Below are 12,764 nucleotides of genomic sequence, written 5' to 3' on the forward strand. Positions count from 1 at the left end.
TTCCTGAAAATAATGCAAGACTGGTGCTGAATGTCAGAGCAAGGGTTATTATATCAGAGAGGACAGGTTTAATCAGTGCACCTTAGAGCTGCACATCATAAAACGGTACAACCACATGTGACTGGACTCGTACAAAGGATTATTTTATTTTAATTCAGGTAAAATTCACAGTTTCAAGTACACAATCTATCAAGCAGCACAGCCACGTAGCCTACAGACATGAGGAGGCATGATGAATGCCCAGCACAGGCACAAACAGTTCCCTTAGTCATTCCAATGGTAATTATAACAGCATAATAGGTCCCTGGAGACTTGTTGAAATTACTGGTCGGGACACACAGTGTCAACAAAACAATCATCTACCATAGATCACTGTTACTATCAGGGTGTCGGAGGGAATAAAACAAACTCTGCAAAGTCACAAGGAAGACCATCGAAGGAATGCTGAGGATCTGAGAAAAAGTACTGAGGGTTTGACACCAAAGACAACTCACTGACCACAGCCCTTTAGTTACTATTACCAAACAAGCCTTTTGTATTTGCTTGACTGGTCAGTTTCAAAGTACCTGCATCTGTGAGCCTTGCTCTGTTTGCAAAAGGAATCCACCAGCTGCAAAACAGAACACTTGAAATCACTGTCTTAACTAATTCCTTAGCTGGACAGTAGTTGTAAACATGTCACATAGAATATTATATAAGACTGACTAACAGTAGCTATCTCCATCAAGAAACTTAAGTCGTTCCAACTCTCTGCTATAACGTTGGCAAAGGAACACCGGGACAATGTAAATACACAGTGTTGTGCAAGTTACTTTCAAACTGTAATACATGCATGCATGCATTTTTTTCAATATTTTACATGTTCAAACAGGGGGCGCGGCGCCAAGAACACTGGTAGATAAATCTGAAATCTAACTAGTCATAGAAACAGCTTATTGTCATTGGTGATCACAGGGATCATGCTAACTAGCTTCTTAAAGCAGGGTTAGGGTTAGTAATGAGCACACGTCCATGTGGCCAGTGGAGTGTCTTCTGCCGTCTTCTACTCATTGGCTGAACACCAACAGGAAACAAAACTTTACAGACGCATTTTTGATTCCTTAAGGTCTCATGGTCTTGCTTTTTGTTTTGTTTTTTTGTTTTGTTTTGTTTTTTGTTTTTTTTGAGCAATTAAATTTTGGGCAAAAAGTGTGTTGTAATGCAAGTGCTATTGAACATGTACCAAGTAAAATATTACTGATAATTGATTAGTAATGCCTTACAGCAGTGGTTCCCAACCTTTTTTGGTTCGTGACCCCATTTTTACATCACAAATTTCTGGTGACCCTAGACATTCAAAACGGAGACTTTTTTTTTTTTTTTTTGCTAAAATTAATTTGTGCTTGATCATGTAATAGTTTGCTATACGATGTTGCAAATAAATGTTTATTTTAGATTACATTTAGTCTATATGATGTATATTATTACAGACGGAGGCAGAAAAGCCAGGTGTAGATTACTGCACAAAGTGAGAATTTTATTTTCCTTGGTCAGGATATGTACAGTCAGTCCAGTTTGGATTTACAAGGCTGACAATTAATACTGAACAAACAAGAACTCAAACTATGAATTATGAACGAGCTGCAGCATCTGAAACCGACCACAATGAACATTTGACAGATAAACAGTACCACAGTGCTTCACTTTCAGCTCCACAGTTTGTCATGTCTTTTATGTTTGTGATTGTTTCTCTCAACTCACCATATATTTCTTATTAGTAAGTTTTTATTTTTATCAGTTACTAGACACTTCAGGTGACCCCATTTGAATTCCAGGCGACCCCACGTGGGGTCTCGTCTCCTAGGTTGAAAAACACTGCCTTACACTAATGCATTTTTGGAAGATATTAGTAATTTTGGAATACAATAGTCTTACAGTCATGTTGCTATGCCCATGATGGTTGAGGGGAAGTGCAGTACCGCGCTGCATGATGGGAAATGAAGCTTAAAAACAGGAATGACACATTTACCAACTTCAGTCCCTAGATACCAGTATTAATGTATTATGAATGATTTAACAAACAATTTTTCTGTCAGTGCTTATAAAATATAGACTAACATCTTTTCCCAGAAGTCAGCTCTCCCCAGCATAAAAACTACCACATCTAGAACCCACGGTTCCCCACAGGTCAACACTCTAGTATTGAATAATATTGTTTTTGAGTGTCAGGGCTTCAGAAGCTAATGTGTCTAAAGTATCATCCCTGACATTTGGCAGTGCTACTGCTCCATTTTCTTATCTGTGGATTTCTTCGGTCTACATGTGACTCCTCCTGTTCTTCTCCAGTTGACATCATGAAGTGTTGGACTGGGGTGAATGCCTTTTTTAATCTCTTAAATTGTAGTTACTGTGTGTTACTCTGCTGACATGGCATTTACAGCATCACAAAAGTTTTGCCACTGCTGCTTTAAAATTTCTTACAACATCCAAACTGACACTCTGGAAAATCACATTTACTTAAATGAATTTACCAGGATGCAGACTTCACTAGTCCTTAAATTCTTCTTCTTCTTTTTTTTTCTGTGGCATGTCTCCCATAACTCATAACTAGGGATGTCCGATATTGGCTTTTTTGCCAAAAACCGATATGCTGATATTGTCCAACGCTTAATTTCCGATTCCGATATCTACCGATACTGCTGCCGATATATGTGGGATATTAAACTAATTTTAGGTAACATCACATATCTCCTGTCATGGAATTAACACATCATGCCTAAGTTATTGTGATGCCCCATTGGATGCATTCTCAAATGCAACAAGGCTTTCAAAATGTAAACACTGTCTGTGCAAAGAATACATACTTCAACTTAAGTTGTGGAAAAAATGCCATATTTATTTATTTTCTCTCCCTCCCTCCATGAGTCTATAACAGTGTGGCAACTCTACTGTACAATTTTGAAAACTGCACATTTCTTTCAGCTACAAACAATGCTTCATTTACGCGTCGGTAAATGCCGGCGAAATCAAGGCATTATTTTATCGGTTTTAATGATAGGCAAAAAAAACAATAACGATATTCACCGATATTACATTTTTATGCCAATATCGGGCCGATAATATCGGTGGGCCGATATTATCGGACATCCCTACTCATAACTCCAATTCATGATGAAGTGGGATTCTGAACCTTTGGTACATATAGATTTGACAACCGTTTTAAATATAGATCTCTACAAATGGTTTGTCCATTGATCTACACTACATCTAAAATAAGAGATACTTTCTAAAAGTTTAGCATGAATATTTACTTGGACTCAAGGATGAACTGAAAACACTTTGGCGGCCAAGGCACAGGTCTCTGTGACGTCATATATTTTTTGAAAATGAATAAATATCACAGAAATGAAAGACAATATTGCTGAATGCATTTCACAGTTTCATTTTTGTGTGTTGTTCTCTTGTTCTATGTCAGTGACTGAGTCCAAAAGTAAAACAGTCCAAGGTGAAATCCACTGCAGCACAGGAGGCCAGCTCTTTTTGTCAATGCTATTGGCTCCCTTTGGTGAAGTCTTTATCAGACCTGCCAGTACTTCTGCTACAGGCTGGGTCAGTTTATACGCTGCTGGCTAGTTCCTGGCAAGGGTCTAACAGTTAGTTCATGCTTTTGGGTTGAACTCTTTTTCCCTGTATGAAACAGACACTAAGCCATTTACCTGCAGATTCTTTGAGGCACTTCAAAGCCAAACAGAGGGTTTTATATTAGAGCTGGTACAAGAATGACCAAACCAAACAACTCTTTGAAAACATATGTCTGTCGTTCATGTGTACACATCAGTTCCCAGCTCCTTTTGTTAGAGGGTTTTTTTTAAATTTTTTTTATTAACTTTCACGATATATCTTATTGACTTCTAGCTTTTATGTTATTATTTTTCTTTTATTCAGGAACTTTAGCTTTAATGTTTTATATTTTAGAGGCCATGCATTAAAAATCAAGGCTCAACCACGATGAAATTTTTCATAACATACTTTACAATTCCAACATGAACACTATAAAAACTGTTTTGTTCCAGTTCTTTCTAGTTTCTGTTTTTCTCTCCATCTTTTCCCTGTGCTCCTTAACTCCCTCATCCATTCCTCTTGTTTATCCTCCTGTCCTTCCTAACCTGGTGGGATTTGTTTCTCTTGGATAGGCCCAGAACCAGATGGTGCTCAAAGGCTTAAAGGTTCTGACTGGCACTGTTTCTGATTTGTGCTTATCTGGCTGTGAGCTGCATCTCGTGCTACTGAAAACATTCAGACCAGTGGTTCATGTCTGTTTATGCGGAGCACTGCTGACCTTTGGGATCCCAGCCTTCCAGTCTGCTGCACAGGGGACAAGCTTCCCGACCCTGGTACTCAATGATGCAAGGCATTTGACACTTGATAAAATCTTGATACCACATTCATGTATGCATACACATAGAAACTATTGTGAAAAAGTCATGAAACATACTGCCTGTGAAAACTATTAACCCTATGGAAAGCATATAGTTGGTGCAAGGAAATACAAAAATCACTTTCTCACACATGCACATATATTTCCTACTACGAACTTCGTGCTTGGGGATAAAATAGCAAACCAGTGAAATGGGCAATTTAATATCATGCTCTGCAACTCTGAACAATATCTTCCCTTATCTACCTCATCATGCAAGCTGCTGTGGGTGTTCACACTGCATGTGTTCCTGAAGAAGGCCATGATAAGGAAAGGAAACAGAGTAAGTGAAAAAAAACAAGAACGTGACAGAGCTACTAAATCTGATACAGTGGTCTGGTATTGAAGACAAAGACCATCGGACCACGTTGAGGAGACAGAGTATAATCCTAAAATTAGTAAAGAGGTGTTTTCAAACACACAGAGTGGTAAATAATAATTATATAGAGCAGGGGTCACCAAGAGCTACTATTCTGCATGTTTTAGATGTCCCTCTTCCAACACACCTGATTCAAATGATAAGCCTATCATCCAGCTCTGCAGAAGCCTGATAACAACTGTCAGGTGTGCTGCAAGAGGGAAACATCTAAAACATGAAGGAGAGTAGCTCCCCAGAACCAGGGTTGATGAACCCCGATATAGAGTATAATGTGCTTCTGCTTCTGTTCAGATGAATTAACAAAATAAAAAGATTAAACTGAGTTTCTTTCAGACGTGTTCATGAGTATTACTTATCCCCAAAATGCAATTCAAAGCCTGTTGATAATTTTCACTATCAGTCAATACAGACTGACTGAATACTGAAATACTTTGTACATTCACATTTTGTTGTTCTGCACCAACAGAAATCTTAAAAATAGAGAAATAATAAATGCTTTTTTAGACAATAAACAAAGACACAGGAACACTAAAATCATCTTCTTAATCACACTGAAATATTCTCAGTTAGCAACTCATGCATGTACACAATATATTGCAAATACATCAATTACATCAAGTAGGTGATGGTTAATTTTTTCCAGGAAAAAATCCAGGAACCCATATTTTTTTTATATTGCTATGTTAGCTGCTTTGGTGTTACAGTGATGGAAACAGACACCTGCTTAACTTAGAGGGAAAAGACTTCTGCTTTGAACAATATTTTTTTCATTTCTTAGGGACACTATAAACAGGAAGCTGAAATGATTCTATTTTTGAGAAAACGCCCTTGAAAACTCCTGTGCCTAAACATGAGTTTAGTTAGTATTTTAGAAACGTGGCCCTGCATCATCATCCCATTCACCCTACAATGTTTTAAATAAGTTCAGGGTAAGCCAGTAGGTGACACTGTTCTCTGTAAAGCACTTTGACTTTGTATCATGACTTTCAGTGAGTGTTTTCCTCTAAAATATACCATGGACTGTAAGTAGTTACAGAAGAGTGAGGGGAGAAGGAGGGTACGAGTCATGAGAAGAAAAGTGGCTTTTTTTTTTTCTTTTTTCCGAGGCCACTAATTGTCTCCTAATGTGATTGATTTCAGTTTAAGAGATGTAACTCTTAGTCAAGGACAGTGCCATCCCATTGACTCCAAAAATATGCAATGTTTGTACCGCTGAAGATGTGTGTGTTTTCCTGTGTGCTTCTGCCTATGCAGCAGTTACCTAGATTTACATTTGGCCTAGTTTACTCAGGTGCTCCCTGTTGCTATAGTATCCATACCCATGCATCAATGCTGATGGGAGTGGTACAAACAGTGTCATTTGTCTGAAGGCAGAAAATTAGTTGCCTTTCAATGCCTTTCAGAAACAGGACACCTTATGGTGGTGAACAGGCCATCATGTGACTGTTACCCAGTCTTCCATTTAAAGCCATGGTAGGCAGTATTCTCTTCTGTTTTTTGGTGCAGAAAGTCAGGATACCCATTCTTGACAATTCAAATTATCAGAGTGGAGGCAAGAATTCGTTTATTGTTCAGAAAATGTAGCCCTAAACTATGACTACTTGAAGAAAAAAGGGTGTTCAAGGTTTCCGTATTTTTTCTTCTTCCTGATTCCTGCTTACTGTCGCTTTAATCAGATATAGCCAAACTAGCACGTTGACCCGAGGGGATCCACAGGTTTTAGATGTGGTAGTTTTTATGCTGTTGTGTATTTGTGCATGCTGTACCACATTTATCCAGCAGTCACCGCCAAAGCATTTTGGGCATAGCAACATGATGAAAGGCTACTGTATTCCAAAATGACTAATATCTCCCAAAATATTGGTCCGATTAACTTACCGTTTTCGTTACTGTCTTCCTTGACCAAAAATACATAAATATGTCAAACTGCAGCAGTCAGCTCTTTCCAGGTTTTGTGTGAATCGCACGCACACACACACGCACACAGAGGCCACTTGGCTTTTATAATATAGAATACAGGGCTATGCAAGGTTTAGGCTGACTACATTTACTCACTGGACATATTTTACAGTTTTGACTAATTTGTCAAATGTGAGAAAAGAAATGTGAGTTACAAAGTACCAAAAATGGAAGTTTAAAAAAACAAAACAAACCCAAAACAATAAACATTCCTCCCAGTTACCAATAATGACCCACTCAGTGCAGAGATGCCCTCGGCCTCTTTTCCTCTTATTTTGCTGTTTGAGTCTCAAAGTCGGTGCAGCATCTGCAGTGATGCAGTCATTGTATCGGTCGGTTGTGGTAAAGAAGGAGCTGAGCCGAGAGGCGAAGCTCTCGATTTACCAGTCAATCTACATTCCTACCCTCACCTATGGTCATGAGCTTTGGATCATGACCGAAAGGACAAGATCCCGGATACAAGTGATTGAAATGAGTTTCCTCCGCAGGGTGGCTGGGCGCACCCTTAGGGATAGGGTGAGGAGCTCAGTCACCAGGGAGGAGCTCGGAGTAGAGTCGCCGTTCCTCCAAATTGAGAGGGGCCAGCTGAGGTGGCTCGGGCATCTGTTTCGGATGCCTCCTGGACGCCTCCCTGGGGAGGTGTTCTGGGTATGTCCCACCGGGAGGAGACCTCGGGGAAGACCTAGGACACGTTGGAGAGACTGTGTCTCTCGGCTGGCCTGGGAACACCTCGGGGTCCCCCTGGAAGAGCTGGAGGAGGTGTCTGGGGAGAGGGAAGTCTGGGCATCCCTGCTTAGACTGTTACCCCTGCGACCCGGCCCCGGATAAGCAGTGGATAATGGATGGATGGATGGATGGATGGATGGATGGATGGAGCCTCAAAGTCAGTGAGTCTCACTGAATCAATAAACCAAGATTGGATGTATTAATTGCAATTGAATCAGTGCAGGAAATCAGTGTTGATACATTCCTATAATCTATGTGATCTGATGTTCTAACAGTTTGCAACTGTATTGTATGTTAACCTAGAATTTTTTATTTTGTTTCAGTCACTAAAGAAGACATCTCAGAGTAACCCTTTTTCCCGGGTATGGTGGTTCTGATTGTTCCAGTACTTTGAGGAAAACGTCACAGTCCCTTGTAACTACCAGCTGCCGTCGTGGTGAGCATTTCAGTGGAGCTGTGGTGTCAAGTCCAGCAGACTGGACATCCAGTGACCCCTGCTTCTGTCCAAGCAGGGGAGGACTGGGACTTCAGAAAGTTGCGGTTTGTTTTTGTCAACTCCACAAAAGACAGCTCTGTTCATGTAGCACTGTCCTCTCACCTCTATTCAAAGACCCCTCCCTGTCCAAATGGTATCACTGTGACCCACCTAGTTTTTTTTTTTTGTTTATGGACATATTCATATTTTTAAGTTGTCTCACATCCTCTTTCTGTTATTGTTTATCAGCACAGAGCACTAATTTATATCAGTTTAGTGTCTTGTCTGCTCTTGGGGCTACGGTGCAGTTTCTGCTTTCGTAGCAGATCTATGAAGCATTTCTACAAATATGTCAATAATCAAACTTCTCGCTTTGGCCACAAGGACACAATACTTTTTTCTCACTGTGCAAAAACTTATGATTAATGTCTTTGTGTTTTTACAAGATTTTTTTTTTTGTGCAAATAGTGTCAGCTGAACTCTTATTTGATAACCAAAATGTTATAAGCATTTTTTTCCCTTTTTATAGCAGATTACTTTTCGTAAACTGTACTTGCTAAAATGACTCAAAGGTGCAAAAAATTATTTTCCAAGTATATCAAACTTTATTTTTCAAAAACAAATGATGTCCAGAAAACAAAGATTTTTAGATTTTTACCTTTTTTAAGATGGATAATGGAGAGCAAACAAATCTAACGTGCTATAGGATTATTCTATTGCCTTTCTTAGCTTGATTGTAAAACAGTGCCAGTCCTTCGTGTCCTGTGCCCCTCTGCTGCTGGTGTGTGCACACGGCCGTACACGAGGTAGCACCTTACCAGAGTTAACAGTCTGGTTCCCATGAATGTAAAAGCAACTACACCAGCCTTACCAGAAGATTGGTCTTCCCAAAAAAATTCAGTGCAGTGAGTGAAATGTTCCATTTCTATACGGATGCTTCGCTTTTTAAAAAAAAAAAAAATTAACCTTTATTTAACCTTGAAAAAAGATCCCATTGATATTAAGAACCTCTTTTCCAAGGGAGTCCTGGCCAAGAGGCAGCATGAAATACAACATACAGTTACAACACACGATAATTTAGAGGACAAGTCAACCTATGAGAGACAAGTGCAAGTCATTGAGTTATTCTCTAGCACTTTGAGTTTGTATTTAAAAGCATTCAAGGTGATCAGTTCAGTCAGTTTCCACTCTTTTAGCAGCATATTTCATGTGCAAGGAGCAGAGTACACAGATGCCCTTTTACCAGCTCTGTACTGGCGAACAGCACAGAGAGGAACAAATGCACATTCGATCACAGACAATAAGAATCGACACTTCTTGTTATTAAACTACAGATATAGGAAGGCAGGTGTCCAGTTATGGCCTTGTAAATAAAGGTGTACCAGTGTCCCAGCCTCCTAGTGGACAGGGCAGGCCAACCCACTCTGGAAAACCACTCACAATGATGTGTCATGGCTTTAAAATTAGTAATAAACCTCAGAGAAGCATGATAAACTGTGTCAACCATTTGAAGACAAGTGGACGATGCATTCATATAATGTCAGTTTGTTCTTGATCAGTTAATGCTGCGCTAACAACAGAAAAATGACTGTTAACTTTTTTTTTTTTTTTTTTTTTAAGTCTGTATCATTTCATTGTTTATGACTTAACCACCAGCCATATTTTAGGTATGTCTTTCCTGACCACTGATGTTTTGTCCATCATGATGTTATCTGCTAAATATTACTGTTTAAATGGAAAATGCAGATAAGTGATGCAGAGTTAACTTCTACTGGAAACTTGTGCATCACTGCTGCATGTCTTGCTCCAGAGATAGAAACTGTCTCCTGTTCCTCACTTTTTATCATCACTGACTCGTATCTGTGTAGAGACAGGACTGAAGAATCATGTCCAGTTTTTCTTTCTTTCTTTCTTTCTTTCTTTCGTACGTTCGGATCCCCATTAGCTGTACCATAGATACAGCTATTCTTCCTGGGGTCCTTACAATAATCTTTACAACTTGTCAATGCAAATAACATACAATATAATCATTCAAAACAATTTTCACAATCTACATAACGTACAAAAAAACAGACAAAAATACAGACACGACAGCTCCTTTAGATTAGCAGCAGTATAGAATATACTGTACATATATTCAGTTAACCCAGGTATCAATCATTTATGGTAAATAGATGTTTCTTGACTGATTTCTTAAATTTAATTTGCAAATAAAACAATACAAAACAAGTGTCACATTCTGCATAACATACAAAAAAACAGACAAAAATACAAACACGACAGCTCCTTTAGGTCAGCAGCGGTATAATATGTGTAGTACATATATTTAATTAACCCAGGTATCAATCATTTATGGTCAATAGATGTTTCTTAACTGATTTCTTAAATTTCATTTTACAGTTTTCTTGTGTGATGTGTTCTGGTAGTTTGTTTCATTCTTGCATTGCTCTGTATATTACCATTCTTTTCATTGCATTTGTTCTTGATTTGGGTAGTGTAAAATGACCTCTGGTTGTCTGCCTGGTTGCATAGCTACGTCTATCTGAACTAAAACAAACATTTTTATACAAAATGGATGTATGGATGCTTTTTTTGTTCTAATAACTGCAACAAATGGCAACTGTCGGTTCAGTTGCCATTTGTTTCATGGGTCGATTATGTTGTATTTAGGAATGTCAAAAAGTGAAAAAGGGATGGTTTAGGCAGAGTTTCTGAGCATGTCTATAATTGTTCTGTGTGTGCTTTTGTTGTATTTATCATGTTCGTACTATACCAAGTTGTTACCTTTATAGTTTGAAGACAGTGTATGTTCTACTTCGCCTCCAATGTGCAACACAAAAATTGGGTTTGACACTAACAAACACAATAGATATGAGGGGGAACAAATGAAAGCATAATGCACAGAGCTGATGATATATTTGACCAATATGTTTGCACATAGCATAACTTTGATTTCCATGAATGTGAAAACGCGTCCTTGTTTATGATCCTAATCATACTGTAATATGTACAACAGAGGACCCAAAAGCAGAACCAGGAGCTCAGTTAGAACAGTCTTTATTGACCGGTAAACAAGCAAAAGACAGGGGGCAGGCAGCAGGAGAGTCGGGAACAGGCAATGGGTCGGGAACCAGGATATCCAAACGAGGCCAGAGGGGCGAAGACAGGAGACGTGGTTGGAGACGAAAGGCAGGTCGGTCAACCGGGGTTCAGGCAGAGAGACGTAGTCAGACAAAGGTAAGTGGTTCACCGGGGAAGCAGACAGGCAGACGTAGTCAGACAGGCAGGTAGGTAGGTAGGTATCCAGGCGGCAGGCAGGGCAGGTCAGGAACAAACAGGGTCAGGATCAGAAGAACAGGCAGGAGAAAACACTGGAGAGTAACACACTGGGTAGAAACAATCTGGCAAATGACAAAGAGCAGAGGGGTGAATATGTACGCCCAATCTAATGGGCTTCAGCTGAGGACACAAGTGAACGGAGTTAGGCTGATGGGAAGGTGTGGCAGAGAGAGGTGAGGAGGTGTGGCTGAGAGTGAGAGAGAGGGTAAGAAAGAAAGAAAGAAAGAAAGAAAGAAAGAAAGAAAGAAAGAAAGAAAGAAAGAAAGAAAGAAAGATGAGAAAAGAGAGCAGAACAGACAGGGATGTGACACATACATGTTGACTTGTTTTTGTTCTCTTTCTTTGTTTATATACGACTGAACTGTGAAGAATAATTATACAAGTTCATCTGTAGGGAAGGATTTCAATATTTTTCAAATGTTCAACAGATCAGCTTTGATAAATTAAAAGTGCATTAAGCTTTAGATAAATGAAATCCCCAGTTTCTAATAAAGTTGAGTCATTTCTATAAATGGTGTGAAATGAGGAAAAAACCTTTTTAATCCAAGTTTGTGAAGCTGACACATTTTAGAGTCTTATTGTATGACTCACAGAGTCATAGAGTTATTTTATTTTTAATTTGAGATGTGTTGAAGTTTTTCAAACTTCTTTTCACATTTGAGGATTTTGAAACGGATGAAGGGTGGAGTTTGACGCTCAAGTTGGAATATTGTTTTGTCCTCTAAGAAATGAAAAGTGACTCATTCTGTATGTTTCTCTGTTGACTGTTTATCCAATTTGTCTCTTTTGTGTGTACGCAGATGTTTGTAAGATATGAAAAAGGATTCTACTTTGGACGCTTTTGAATAAAAAGATTTTACTATAAAGTCAATTTTTTACTGCTGTTGTTGCTGCTTTGTCTTTCAATCTTTTTCACACTAGGTCTATTACACTAGTCTACAGTTTTTAGCTTACCAGACGACAGGCCGTAAGCTATTGTCGTTATGCGGCGTCCGTTGTCGTCGTTGTCTTCTGTCGTCGTCTGTTGGTCTGTCATCCGTTACAAAAATTTCAATCGTCTTCTTCTCCGAAACTACAGCTCCGATTGACTTCAGACTTGGTATACAGCTTCTTTATGATGATGTCAACAAAAGTTAGTGAAATTATTTGGATCAGGATCTGATTCTGGATTTGGTGCAACTTTGAAAAATTTTCCCATTATAACAGATGGGAAGTGGATTGATCCAATAAATCAGTAAGAATCAATGATATCAAGTTGGAATTTGAATTTTTTACAGATCTAATTGGAATATGACCAAATCATGGGCTATTTCTGTAATATAATAAATACTCATAACTGGGTGATAATAAATGGCATCTGGATACATTTCCCAAAGCTTTTAATTTGGCCGGTAAACTACAGGGCCATTGGTCCTATTGTTTATTATCTG

At 38.9% G+C, this 12,764-nt stretch overlaps 1 long non-coding RNA gene across 1 annotated transcript; it reads left to right on the forward strand.

The window, feature by feature from the left end:
* The first annotated feature begins 9,650 nt into the window (after positions 1 to 9,650).
* LOC115433312 (uncharacterized) lies at positions 9,651 to 12,207 on the forward strand. Its single transcript, XR_003937340.1, has 3 exons — positions 9,651 to 9,662; positions 10,422 to 10,424; positions 11,936 to 12,207. It is a non-coding gene; the product is annotated as an uncharacterized LOC115433312 (long non-coding RNA).
* Positions 12,208 to 12,764: the final 557 nt, after the last annotated feature.

Source organism: Sphaeramia orbicularis, chromosome 14, assembly GCF_902148855.1.
Source record: "Sphaeramia orbicularis chromosome 14, fSphaOr1.1, whole genome shotgun sequence".
In the NCBI taxonomy this organism is placed as follows: Eukaryota; Metazoa; Chordata; class Actinopteri; order Kurtiformes; family Apogonidae; genus Sphaeramia; species Sphaeramia orbicularis.